Below are 14,008 nucleotides of genomic sequence, written 5' to 3'. Positions count from 1 at the left end.
GTTTTAGGACAAAATGGACTAAAATGAAAAATAATATAAAGTTTCAAAAGTAAAAAAAGAGTAAAAAACGGACCAAAACAAAGAAATAAATTGGTTTTAGGGAAAAATGAACTAAACCAAAAAAAATAAAATTTAAGGGCTAAAATGCAAAAAAAAAAAGTAAAAAATGACTAAAATGAATAAATAAATAAGTTTTAAGACAAAAGAAACAATAAGAACAAAATAAAGATTCAGTAAAAAGTAAAAAAAAATAAAAAGTTAAAAAAGGGCCAAAATGAAAAAATAAACAAGTTTAGGGCAAAAAAACCTAAATGGAAGAAAAATAAATTTCAAGATAGAAAAAAAGCAATACTAAAAGACTAAAATGAATAAATAAATAAATTTTAGAACATCATAAATATAATATAAGTAGGATAATATCTATAAAAAATTAATCTGAGTAAATGAAAGAAAAAAGTTAAAAAAAAAGAGTAAAAACGAAAAATAAAAAATTATGAGGAGAAAATAAAAAGAAAAAAGAAAAGATAGGAAAAAAAAACATCCAAAAAAATCTCAAAATAAATAAATAAATAAATAATTAAGCGACTAAAACACGCGTTTCAACCAAAAGTGCGTTTTGGTCGTCTACAGTAAATTTTTTTACGCTCTATATATATATATATATATATATATTATCATACATATAAAAGAGTCAAAAAGTTTAGTTCTATTTTGATCATGTGTCAATTTCTTTTTTGTATCATATATATTTTATGCTATGTTTTTTTAAAATACTGTTTTCATCGCTTTGTTTCTCTTAAAAAAATTTCTTTCATTGTATATCTTTTTTCCTTGTCATAGACTCATGTATATTTTGAAATAATTTCTTTCAAATGTTTTTTTATATCATTTTTTTAATGTTTTCTTGCTAGAGACTCATGTACCTTTTAGTTTTCTTTTGATGTGCTTTTTTTTAAATAGTTTTATTTTCCCTCTTGCTCTTTTTAAATAAATTTTTACGAATCTGTCCTTACTCAATTTATTTCATGTGATGCTTATTATATCTAAAGTGTTTCATGCAAATACATTTTTAATTGGCTCACTTAAATAATTTTTTCACAAATACATCTCTTTTAAACAACTTTTTTACACAATCATTTCAATTATTTAGCTCTTTTTTAGCCATGTATCGATTCTCTTTTTTCTCTTACCTTTCGTTTTTATTTTTTTATTTTTTTTATGATATGTCTTTTTATACATTTATACGACATTACTTTTTTCGGGGATGGGCATGAAACGTGCTAAATGTTTCTTCCACCCATTTATTTTTCTTTTGACCTCTCATCTTTTTTAATTATATTTTTCACCCATTTATTTTTAATTCTTTTAATCTTTTTATTTATTTATATTGCTTTCCCCTCTAGTATTATACTAGTGTGTTACCCGTGCAAATAGCATGGATAAAATATGTTATAAAAAATATATATTAAATAATAAAAGTTTAGTCTGTAAATAGTACATATTTATTTACATGTTAAAGTGTATATATATATATATATATATATTTATTTGTCTTTACTTTTCTTTCTTGTTTCTTCTTAGCTGTAATAAATAAAAACAAAAAGAAGAAAAAATAGTTATTAATTAATTATTATGTATAATAAAAAAATTATTATATTTAATAGATAGAAACACTACCACAGTCAAAACCAAACTGATTAACATTATGAACAAATATGAATAGCGGAGAAAAAAATTTGATATTTAGTTGAACAAAATAAAGTCAGAAAAATTTACTCATTAAAAATAAAATAAGAACAGAGACACTGAATATTTTCTTACCTTATCATCATTAAAACTCCAAAATAATCCCTGTAAAAAAATAAATAAATTATAAAATAAAATTTCAAATCAGATGAACATTAAAGCAAATGAACTCCAGAAGACACTGGAAGAAGAGAAAAAGGGAAAACAAAAATCAAAAACTTCAAACATTAAAGCAGATAAACTCCAGAACACAATGAAAGAAGAGAAAGAAAGAAAATATTTTAAGCAAACAGAGAAAAAAAACCAACAAAAGAACCATGAAACCCAAAGAAAAAAAGATTTCAGAAGAAAAAAAACAACATGAAAAAAAAAACCCAAGAGCCAAACGGACTTATGTGGCGGAGAGAAAAAAAAAAGAGAGAAATGAAAGAGTTGTATCCAACTGGAAGTAACATCAGAGAAAAAGGAGAAACCCCAAAAAAGAGAGGCATGTGTCTCACAGAAAATAAGGGACGCAACAGCACGGGGAAAACAAAGAAGTCGAAGCAACAGTATAGAGAAAAAGGAAAAAAAAATAGAGATAGCCACATGTCTAAGAGAGGAGAAGAAGAGAAAAATTGAAGGGCAAAAAAGGAAATACATTGTTCTTTGAACAGTAAAACTCGACCTCTTATAGTAGTGTTGTAGAATGTTATTAAATCCACTTCATTAGATTATTTTCCTTTCTCAATTTTTCTTCGTTAAAATAAATTTTTTACAAATATATCCTCACTGACATATTTTAATTTTCCTTTTACATTCTTTTGTCTTTGTTAAGTAATAATCTTCTTTTTTAATATGCCTTCCTTAAATATTCTTTTACATCCTTTTAAATGTTTACTTTATCAAATTGATCTTCAAGTTTCGTTCCCATATTGAACACTCATGTGTAGCGCGCTTTTTAACTAGTATGTATATATATATATATATATATGACGATTTCTAGAGTCTACGAGGGCATTTGGTATGCAGTAATCTTAAGGATGTGAATGAGAATCTGCAATATTATCATATTTGGTACAAGAATTATAATTTTTAGATTCCCAGGAAAGTGATTACCATGGGATTCACTTTCTCTCATTTTAAAGTAATTTGAATACCACCCAACATGGTGTCATTCAAATTCCCAGGAATCTCAAAATCATGGGAATCTTACCCACACACCTAGTGCAGCTTACCACCACTGAGCATCTCCTCTTCCATGTTGTAGCTGCTGAGCACCTCCATCACAGTTACTGTCTAAGCTCATTGCCGGAGTTCCCTCATCACTGCCATAGATGTCGAACAACCCCCATCAAACTCATCGCCGGAGCTTTCCCATCCCTACCATGGCTGCCGAACTCCCCCTCCCCCCACCAAACGCATCGTCAGAGCTCACCCATCTCCGGTGACGACCTCTGCGAAGCCACCGACCATCACAACTACTCTTCTCCATCGCTCACCACCTCTGTCACAAGCCCTTGTCCGTCGCCCACACGCCGTCACTACTCCTCCGACAACGTCGTTGCTGGCCCTCTTCGCCCCAACCCCTCCCAAATCAGCGAACAACAACTCACTTCCCCTCCCTCTGCTCCACCTATTCCAAGAAAAAAAGCCGTTCAGGTCCAATTTGAGCAAGAAGAAAGAGGCCTGATTTGAGCGAGTGAGAGGGAGATATATATATATATTTTTTAGTTTGTGAGAGATAGTTTTTTTTTTAGTTTGTTATATTTTTTAAATCTAATTTGTCAAAATTATAATCACTTAATTAAATAAATAGTTTAAAATTATTTAAAATGTTTAATTTTATAAGAAAAATTACATTACATTACTATGCACAACCAAACACCGTAAAATAATATTATTGAGAATTTGACAAAAGATTCCTATGCATAACTAAACATGATAATGAAGGTTTTCAGGGAATCATATTACCTACCATCGCTTTCTTAGGTATTTAATTCCTATTGATTACTACATACCAAACGCCCCCTATATGATGTTTTGAAGCGTCCTACATGTGGCAATTCCAGGTTAAAGTTGTCTAACATTTTGTTTTTCCTGATGATTTGACATTTGAAGCATGGAGTTAGGGTGTGTTTGGAGCAAGGATCTGTGACATAATTCGTGGCTCATTACAGTATTTTCTCTTACAAAAGACACACATAAACTGAGAATAATTCTAAATTATAATTTTAAATTCATGAACCAAATGTCTTCTTAATCCTTGCTCATGCATTCAACCGGTTATTACTAGTCATTTTCGCACGGTAGATATTGGTTAATAAGAAGAACGTAAAGGTTTTATCGCAAATTGATAAAGAATTATAAATTAAAATAAATAAGGTTATGTTAATAAATGACATCAGCATAACCGGTTAAATATACATTATTATGACTCTGATATGAAAGTTTCTATTAAGTCATAGATGTTTTATAGGATATGTTTTAGAATATCGTTACAATTTTGATTGAGACGCATTTTTTTTATGCGTTTATAACAACTAACTAAACAAAATAAAATCCATATTAAATATAGGTTATTTTACACCAAACATTAACTTATTTGGTTTGTTTTGTACTGCATTTATAACATTATATAAAATGTTATTTCTCTAACACCAATCAATCAGCTCAACATTTTTTATCTTACACTAAACTTACAGTAACTATGATATGTCAATTAAAAATACGTTCATATACAACTGAAATCTCTTATACCACAATACATAGGCATGGTGTGCTCATTATGAGCATACTAATATCCTGATATTAAAATGTACCAATTCACGTGACGATCATTAATTAAAACATAAGAGCAAACCACAAGTGTATTGGATGGTAGCAAGTTAAAGTAATTGAAATTAGGGTTGTTCATAAACTCACAAAACCCGCAGGTCCAACCCACTTCAACCCAACCCAACCTGAAAAATGTAATTTCTAGTATGAATTTTTTTTTTGGCCCATTTAATGTATGGCCTGAAGTTTTGGGACGGGGTGTGGGTTAGGCCTATAATGACCCGCACACTTTAACCCAACTCACACTTTAACCCAACTCGCGCTACAACTTGCCTATTCTAATATCTAACCCTAGGCAGGCAACTCATTTCTACTCTCTAGTTTCTTCATGTTTGAATGAAGTCTCTATGTGGGTTTTATGTTAAGACTAATTTATGAGTGTAGACTAATTTATGTTTGATGTTAGATGAACTACTTTACTTCATGTTTGATGTTGGATTGAACTTTAAATTTCTATCTGTTTGAATGTTGGAGTTATTATTTCTATTTGATTATGAACTTTGAATGTTGGATTGAACTTTGAGTCTTTGATTCTTTAAATGTCGAAACCGACCACCCAACCCACCCTGCACCGCCCTAATCCAACCCACCCTGCACCGCCCCAACCCAACCCAAACATCAATGGGTTGTGAAATTTTTCTAACATCGTTGGGGCTAATATATGTGCAACCCGTACCCTTTGAGGTGGGAGAAGAAAAATTCTTACCCCGCACTAACCCAACCCATGAATAACCCTAATTGAAATTCGAAACGTAGTCATTAGCAACCAACTTTTCCTCCTTTTCTTTTGACCAAAGCTATGATGTGTTGGAAAAGGAAAAAATAAAAAAATAACGCTAACCCACACTAGTCCAAGGAACATTACAAAAATTGATAGCAATGCATTGTAAAGTGCCTTTCGTATCACCCATCTTACAGACACTGGTTTAAGTTATGGAATAATTAGTACCCTAATAGTTGAGCGAAAAAACTGTCAATTTCTTTAACTTGTTACCATCCAACACAATTTGGGCTGCTCCTATGTTTTAATTACCAATCATCACATGAATTAGTACACTTGTACATTAGACGTTGCTATGCTCATAACGAACACATCATGCAAGTGTAATATTGTGGTTTAAGAGATTTCAATTGTTATATGTGTTGGAAAAACGGCAACAAGTTGCGCAACAGAATTTTAAAATTTTTTATTGTTTACAAAAACCTAAGACATGTTTATCGATGTTTTTATAGTATAAATACTAAAGATTTAAATTATTACCTTCGAAGATTCCAGAAACGACACGTCTGACAAAAAATTGCTACGACTTGAATAGCGTACGAAAGAGCCTCAATCAATTGATCTTTTTTGCTATTCAATTTTCACGATCAGAGTGTGTGTGGGCACACGTCGTACAATTTTCTCTTATTATTCTTGAACTCTTTCTAACCACAAGAGAGCTAAAGAAGAAACTTGATCTTGAGAATTAATTAATTTTTCCTCCCAAGAGTCCCAAAAAAATCTCTCAAGTGATCTGTTGAATAATGAGATTTACTGGACTATTTACAGAGTCTAAGAAGTTATATTATGGTAATAATTAGGTTTTGAAAGTCATATTTACGTTACAAATCGTATCTAGTTAGTTTAGCCACGTTAGCAAACACAACTGGTCGACTGGCCCACTGTAGTTATAAAACCTCCAGTCGATCGGTTCACACACGGAACCCATAAAAAAGTTACATTTCAGTTGACCTGTGCTAATATGGGAAACTTGTTTGCTCAGTTTATTCAATATGAGAAACTTTCACATATCGTCAGATTTAATTCAAATAATCCAATGTAGAAGTTAACTGATTAAAAGAGTCATATAGTTTTCCCATATTAAACAAAACTAAAACAATAATTTAACCAATTTATCCTGAATTAATTAAATAATTAATTCAATCAATAAATTATTCATGAATTAATCACCAATCTCACACCTAACTTTAAACCTTTAGCGGAAATAACATTAGTTACCAATATGTAAGAAATATGTCATATCATTACAACAAAGTATATGAGCTAGCATAGGGACCCGATGGGCATATATATATCAAGCTCCTATAATCACGAAGAATTTGTTCACTGACCAATTCATCACATGATTATAAACCCTAGTTCTATTCCATTAAAATCTTATAGCTGCACTCTCAATTTATATAGTATATTTACAAAGCTCTAATTATCTTCCGTCCATAACTTATTATATTAGTGTATCATCCCCATAGGATATCCATAATCGACTTAAGGTCAAGTTCCGATTTATGTTCTTGATTATATTTATCTTATCTTCCATTACCACTCCATCAGAAAAGCCATCATTAATACTAATACAAATAGTGAACCATTAGATAACACAAAATAGTCTAATGGTCGAACGCTCATATTTTTCAATTCGTGGATAATGCCATAAGAGGATATCATTACTCTTTATAAGAGTTATGGATTCCCTATTTATGAATAATGAATCTACGCATACAAAAGTCATATATCCAACATACCAACATGTGTACCTTTACATAATGTCAGAATGTCACCCTTTGGTACATCAAAAGATACAAGTCGAGTGTATGTCATACGGGTTTATTTATTATCTCAAGATTAAGAAGATCACATATAATTTGTTAAAAGTGAATTGTTTTATTCAAATTGAGTTTTTAATTAAAACAATTTAACTTTGGTCCAATCCAATATAGATTCCACCAATAAAAGCTATATCAATGTCTCTACCTATGGAGTCCCCCTCCGATGACCAAAACAAGCCTCTCCGTTAGAAAGAAAACAACATAACATTCTTAATATGAATAAAGCACCCGACTTTATTCACTCAATTGTGGATCATATATTTAGACAATCATCTTTAGATTCACGTCTTCTACATGTTCTTCACATTATATGCACGATCTAAATACTTAGAACGATAGCCTCATACTTTCAATTTGCTTAACATATATTTAACAAGCACCTTCTAATATTCATTGCCTCTAGTTCCGACTTAAGAGTTAGACTAGGTGATATATTCTTTCTTGCGCAAAGCCTCTCTCCTGATCTTGATAGCGCGGGAAAGAGAATGCGATGAGGCCATGCAAGGAAGGTTCTTTAATTAGCATTACTAACTCTTTGCTTTGCACTTGCTGCCTTGTGGCCATACCTAGACCTTTGCCCAGTTATTTCTTTCCATTCCAGATATACAAAATAAATAAACTCTATTGATATCAAAATATCATAGATGTTGGTTTTAAAAACGATTTTCTATGCGAAAACGTGTATCTAGCGGCTCGTGTATAACAAAAATATTAACAAACCTTTAAGATACTCAGATACATTAATTTATGCATGAATAAATTAATCAAATTAATTTATGAATAAATTTACCTTGTGAACGATTAGGTCGATAACTTGAGTTTTTTGACCACGAACATTCCTCACTCCAAGCTTGTTTGAAATACCAGAATCTTCCTCGTCAGTTTCTTAAATCTACGAAAATGTGTGTGTGGGCACATCTGAAACAAAATAGGATTAGCACTAAAAACAGTCAAGTATTCCACAAACATCAACACATGCACGCCGTGGAACTGGGAATAGAAGAACTTTTTTTCTCTTTTTTGCTTTCTTTTCTTTTGGAGGTTACACACATCTCACTAGTATGTTACACGATGTCCAACAGAGCGTTACACGCACGTGGCTGCCATCTTAAATGCCCATCTCATAGGGGAAGGGAGGAAAAATTACGTTTTCTAATTTTTTGCAACCTTCTATTTATAGAGTACCTCTTATATTTATAGAGTACCTCTTATAGTCCTAGAGAAACTCTATCTTATCTTTTAAGATAAAGTTTCAAAAAATAAGAAATAATATTTAATTGTAAATCCTATTTAATGTTAAATAAAATTCTCATTTAAATTTGGAGTAATTTTATCTCTCATGCTTAGATAAAATTCAGCCACCACAAAGATAAGCTCCATGTGGTTGGCACCAATTGTAGATAAGGAGGAAACAAAATTTCTCCTTTATCTAGTTGACCAATTTTTACTCAAATTCAAATTCCAATTAAAGTCAAAGTTAATTTAATTTGAATTTCAATTGGATAACTTATCAAATAAGTCAACCAGATAACTTAAAGAACAAGCAATTCAATCCCATAGGGATTCCTACAATACTGGACGTGCGACATATTTGATCTCCATCACATGTATGTTCTAAAATTTAAATTAAATAATCACATTATTTAATATTTAATTAATTGACAATTAATTATTCTTGAGCGTTCTATTTAGAATTCCATAATTTTAAGATTCTCATTTTGTCTCTAGTGTCTTGTAGAATTACAATGACGACACGGGAACTCATAGACCTATAATTCTGAGGTCTAAAAAAAATTAATAATTAATTAAAACTCTTTAACTAATTAATTAATTAATTCTTATTAATTCAAAAGTTACTCCACTATAAACTTGAAATTGCACTCTCGTAATTATAGATATAATTTACTTCCAAACTATGAAGTATCAATTTGATATAGTTATTACATATACATTAATCCTCCGTAACTAATTCATAATTAGAGCTAGGTGAAATTCGTTAACCTCTCTAATTACATATTTATCCTTGAGTACCATTGATTCTGTGTCCCGGTTCCACATAGTCTATTTATACGTAATACACTCATTCAATATCTCTCCATATTAAAAGTGCGGATAACACTGTCCAATTCTTAATGAGAATGACACGTATTAGTAATGTTTTAATTAAAGATTCCAAACTTTAATTAAATTCATTACGAACATCGTCTTGATAATTATCCTTAAATATTATCCTCTCGCATATAGTACTTATATTCAATATTTAAGGCCACATAAATAATCATGATATTTTCAATGATATTCATAAAATATTCAATAATATATGCACATAAAATAATGAATAAACACTTTTATTAAAGAAATAATAAATATCATATTATATCTCATGCTTTTAGGACACCATTCTCAACAATAGAAGCATTGTTACAGTTATTCCTGTGGGCATAAGCTCTAACAATCTCCCACTTTTACTTAAGTGAGTAAATGTAACATGTTACACATCCCCATAGCCTCGACATGTTTCTCAAAACCCTTGGCTGGTAAGGTCTACGTGAACAGATTAGCTATATTGTCCTTAAATCTGATCTTACATATTTTCACATGCTTTTCTTCTATGAAGCTTCTTATCACGTGATACTTTTTATTTATTAAAATGTCAAAATATCATAGAAGCATTATTACATTTATTCCTAAGGACATAAACTCTAATATTATGAACCATATTTTTAATTAACATATCATAGTTACTTCAAATTTAGTGTGACATGAAAAATAGTGTGTGGATCAGTCTTAGAGAAATAACATTTTATATGCTGTTATACATGAAGTACAAAAGAAACCAAATAAGCAGATGCCAAGCGTAAAATAATCTATTCAACATGGATATTGCTTTGTTCATTTAGTTATTACGAAGACAAATGTGGAAAAATTGACTTAATCGGAGTTGTAACAACAAAGTTATGCTTTTTTTAAAGTAAAAAAATTCTAAAACGGATCTAACCAGTTAACCAATTTACAATGCTCATTTAACCAGTTACGTTGGTGTGATTTATGATTAAAGGTGTAACTTGGCCGGGTAGGCTCGGGTTGGGCTATCATTTGGGTAGAGCCGTACATGCCGGGTGAGAGAAATTTGGGCCGCAACACCCCCCTTGACCCACAAACCCGTACCCCTTCGGGTTACCTCGGGTAGGCTCAGTTTTGCGGGTTGGTCAGTTTGGGCCTAAATGATTGGCCGGGCCTGTGTGTCACTCCCTTGGTCTCCCGCTGGGTCCTCTTGTAGGCCGAAAATTTCAGTTTTTCTATTCTTATTGGGAAAGAAAAATGTGATGATTTTATTTCATGGACTACTACTAATTCTCAATCAAACAATTCCTTTAACTCTTCCATTCAATAAGTAAATTATCAACTACCAACGTGTAAAAAAACTGTAAACAAGTAAATATTATCTAACCTAACAAATAAAACATTCAGCACATTCAAAAGCTGAGGTAGGATTTTTGGTCTGACATTGGTCACTTTCTGTTTCAACAGGGACTTACAAGTGCTTTTAGAAGTTTGTGTGGTTGCGGAGGAGTGAATGAAAATTTTTTCCATCTAGCACAAAAATTATAAAAAAAAAATACAGACTACATATGATTGAGACAAAGCATAAAGCAATTTTTTCATTAAAAAAAAATCAATACGAGAAACCAAACAGTATAATATTACATGCAATGATATTTCTCAGTTCTCAATTCTCATGAAAGCATAATATTTCTTGGTTCTCACAAAACAAACAGAAAACAGAAAAACTAGAAACCAACAAAAAGCTAAAAAATGATTTCATCAACTACCGAAACCAAAAAAAATGAGATCTGAACTACAAATACGAAAACAAAATCAACCTTTCACTCTTTCAAAGAACATATCTGAAATTCTAGATGATAAATTGACTAGATTCGTTAACACGACTAGATATAAACTCTAAATCCAAAATCAAAACGAAAAAAAGAAAAATGACGGATTTGAGTCCAAATTAATTGAATCAAGATTGAAAATAAGGACAAAAGGCCTACTTGCCGAGAGAAGGGACCATAGGAGGTAAGCCCTTCACAGACAAGAACGCCGGTGGCGATGTGGGGGACACCGAGGAGGTTGCAGAGGCGGCTGGCGTAGGTGCTTTCGACACCGAGGTAGCCGAGGAAGGCCCACTAGATGTTCAGCGGTAGAAGTGAGGAAGTGAGAACTGAGAACCTGAAAAAGTGAGAAACGGTGGAAGAAGGGTGTGAGGAAGTGAGAAGATTGAAGAGAGAGAGGAAAATGAGAGAGAGAAATGAGAGAGAGGAGAGACCTCAGGTCAAGAGAGAGAACGAAGAAGAAATTGCGGTGCTGGAGAAAAAATGATAGAGAGGGAGAAGTGAATTAGGGATTTCCTTAGTTGGTGGTAAGAATTTCATTCGGCCGGGTCGGCCTTTCTCGGATTCAATGAATCCGGCCCGGCATCCTACCCGCACATTGCGGGTTTGGCATATGTGCAACCGAAAAAAAAAATCCCCACTATTTTCAGGTAGGGGTGTAAATTGGCCGGGTAGGGTCGGGTTGAGCCAAAAAATTGAGCCCACCCGATCAGTGCGGGCTGAGAAAACTTTGGGCCGCGACACTCTCTTAAGTCGACATACCTGCAACCTTTCGGGTGACCTCGGGTAGGGTCGGGTTACTCGGGTTACTCGGGGTACTCGGGATGGTGAAAACCAATTTTAATATATGACTTCATACCTCTTTTAACAGTCCAAAAGCATAAACAACAAGGAGATGAATAAAATCTTGAGAAGCAAAATAGTCCATATAAAATAAACAGTTTAATCCAGAATAAACAGTCCATATAAAGATAAACAGTCCATATAAATATAGTCGCAAAATAAGAAATTTAATCCACTCCAAATTGTTTAATCCAGAATAATAGCACCTTCATTCCCAACTTCTCCCTCATGTGTTGCAACAGAATTTGACAAATCTTGAGAAGAAAACATAAAAAAAAAAATCATCAAAATCAAGTTTAGAACAACAAAATAAACAACAAGGAGATGAAATAAAATTTTTTTAAGAAATAAGTAAAACGTAAAAGGATTACTTGACTCAACATCTTTATATTAATTAAATTCTTCCACGTCAATAAAGATTGCGATTTTAGTATCTAATATTTCACAGAATTAAATATGAAGCATATATTAGTAATCATATATATATATATATGTGTGTGTGTGTGTGTGTGTGTGTGACACTAGAAACGACGAGAAATCCCCATTTCACAAACTATAGTTAAGGACAAACCATCTTATCAAACAATCTCTTTTTGATAAGAATTATCAAATAGTTATACCAAACAAGAATTCAAATAGGAATACCAAATATTTTTAAAACCAACATAATATTTCAAATCATTTTACTTTAAAACCACACCTCATTTGAAATCCAAACTCGATGTTGTGTCGGAAACGATGTCGATTTTCTGAGAAATTGATTAATCCAAGTCATAAAATCCACCAAATCACTTCAAAGTTTCGACCTTTTTTTTCTAGAAATATATAGAATAAATGGAACAAAATTATTATTAACAAAAATGACACTAAGAACCGAACTTGCAGATATAATGAAAATGAAAAGTGAATAACAAACAAATCGGATAACATTAGAAACCTAAAACCCAAATGTTAAATTTTGTTTCCAACTGATGTTATTTCCTTAGAAAAATCAGACAAAAAACACAGAAATTACAAGTGGAAGAAAAAAAACATAGGAGCAAGAAGGTGTTAGCGTTTATGCCCTTAGGAATAAATGTAACAATATTCTTTGAGACATTTTGACTATTAATAAAGATTTATTTATTTCATATATCTATGTATTGTCCTCTTTATGTTCATAATAGTTGAATGTATGATATGCAAACTGAAAGTCTGAGACTGTCATTCTAAATCTTTAGGTCATGCATGTAATGTGAAGAACATACGGAAGACAAGAATCTAAAGATGATAGTCTAAATCTTATGATCCACAACCAAGGGAATAAAGTTGGGCACTTTATTCATGTTAAGATTGTTATGTTGTCTACTTCCTAACGAAGACGGCTTGTCTTGGTCGTCGGAGGTGGGACTCCATGGGTGGAGACATTGATATAGTTTCTAATGGTGAAATTTATATTGGATCGGACCCAAGTTGAATTGTTTTAATTAATAATTCTGTTTGAATAAAACAATTCACTTTTGACGAATTATATGTTGTCATCTTAATCCTGAGATGGATGATGAACCCGTATGCTTGACTTGTATCCTTTGATGTACTAAAGGGAGACATCCTGACATTATGTAAAGGTACGCTTGCCGGTACATTAGGGGTATGACTCGTATATGCGTAGATTCGTTATTCATAGATAGTGGAATCCATAGCTCCTGTAAAGAGTCAATAATATCCTCTTATGCATTATTAGTGGATTGGAAAATACGAGCGCTCAACCATTAGACTACTATGTGTTATCTAATGGTTTACTGTTTGTAATGGTATGAATAGTATTTTTCCGATGGTATGATAATGGAACATAAGATAAATGTAATCGGGAAGGTAAAACGAAACTAGACCTCAAGTCGATTATGGATATCCTATGGGGATGATACACTAATATATTGAGTCATGGACAAGAGCTAATCAGAGTTTTGTAAATACGCTATATAAATCGAGAGTGCAGCTATAGGCTTTTAGTGGAATAGCGCTAGAGTTTTATAATCATGAGACGGACTTGTTGGTTTACAAGTAGCATTGTGATTATAGGAGCTTGATTTATATATGTCCATCGGGTCCCTTTGCTA

Source organism: Morus notabilis, unplaced genomic scaffold (genome assembly GCF_000414095.1).
Source record: "Morus notabilis unplaced genomic scaffold, ASM41409v2 Scaffold437, whole genome shotgun sequence".
Taxonomy (NCBI): Eukaryota; Viridiplantae; Streptophyta; class Magnoliopsida; order Rosales; family Moraceae; genus Morus; species Morus notabilis.
Note: the sequence above shows the minus strand (reverse complement) of the source record.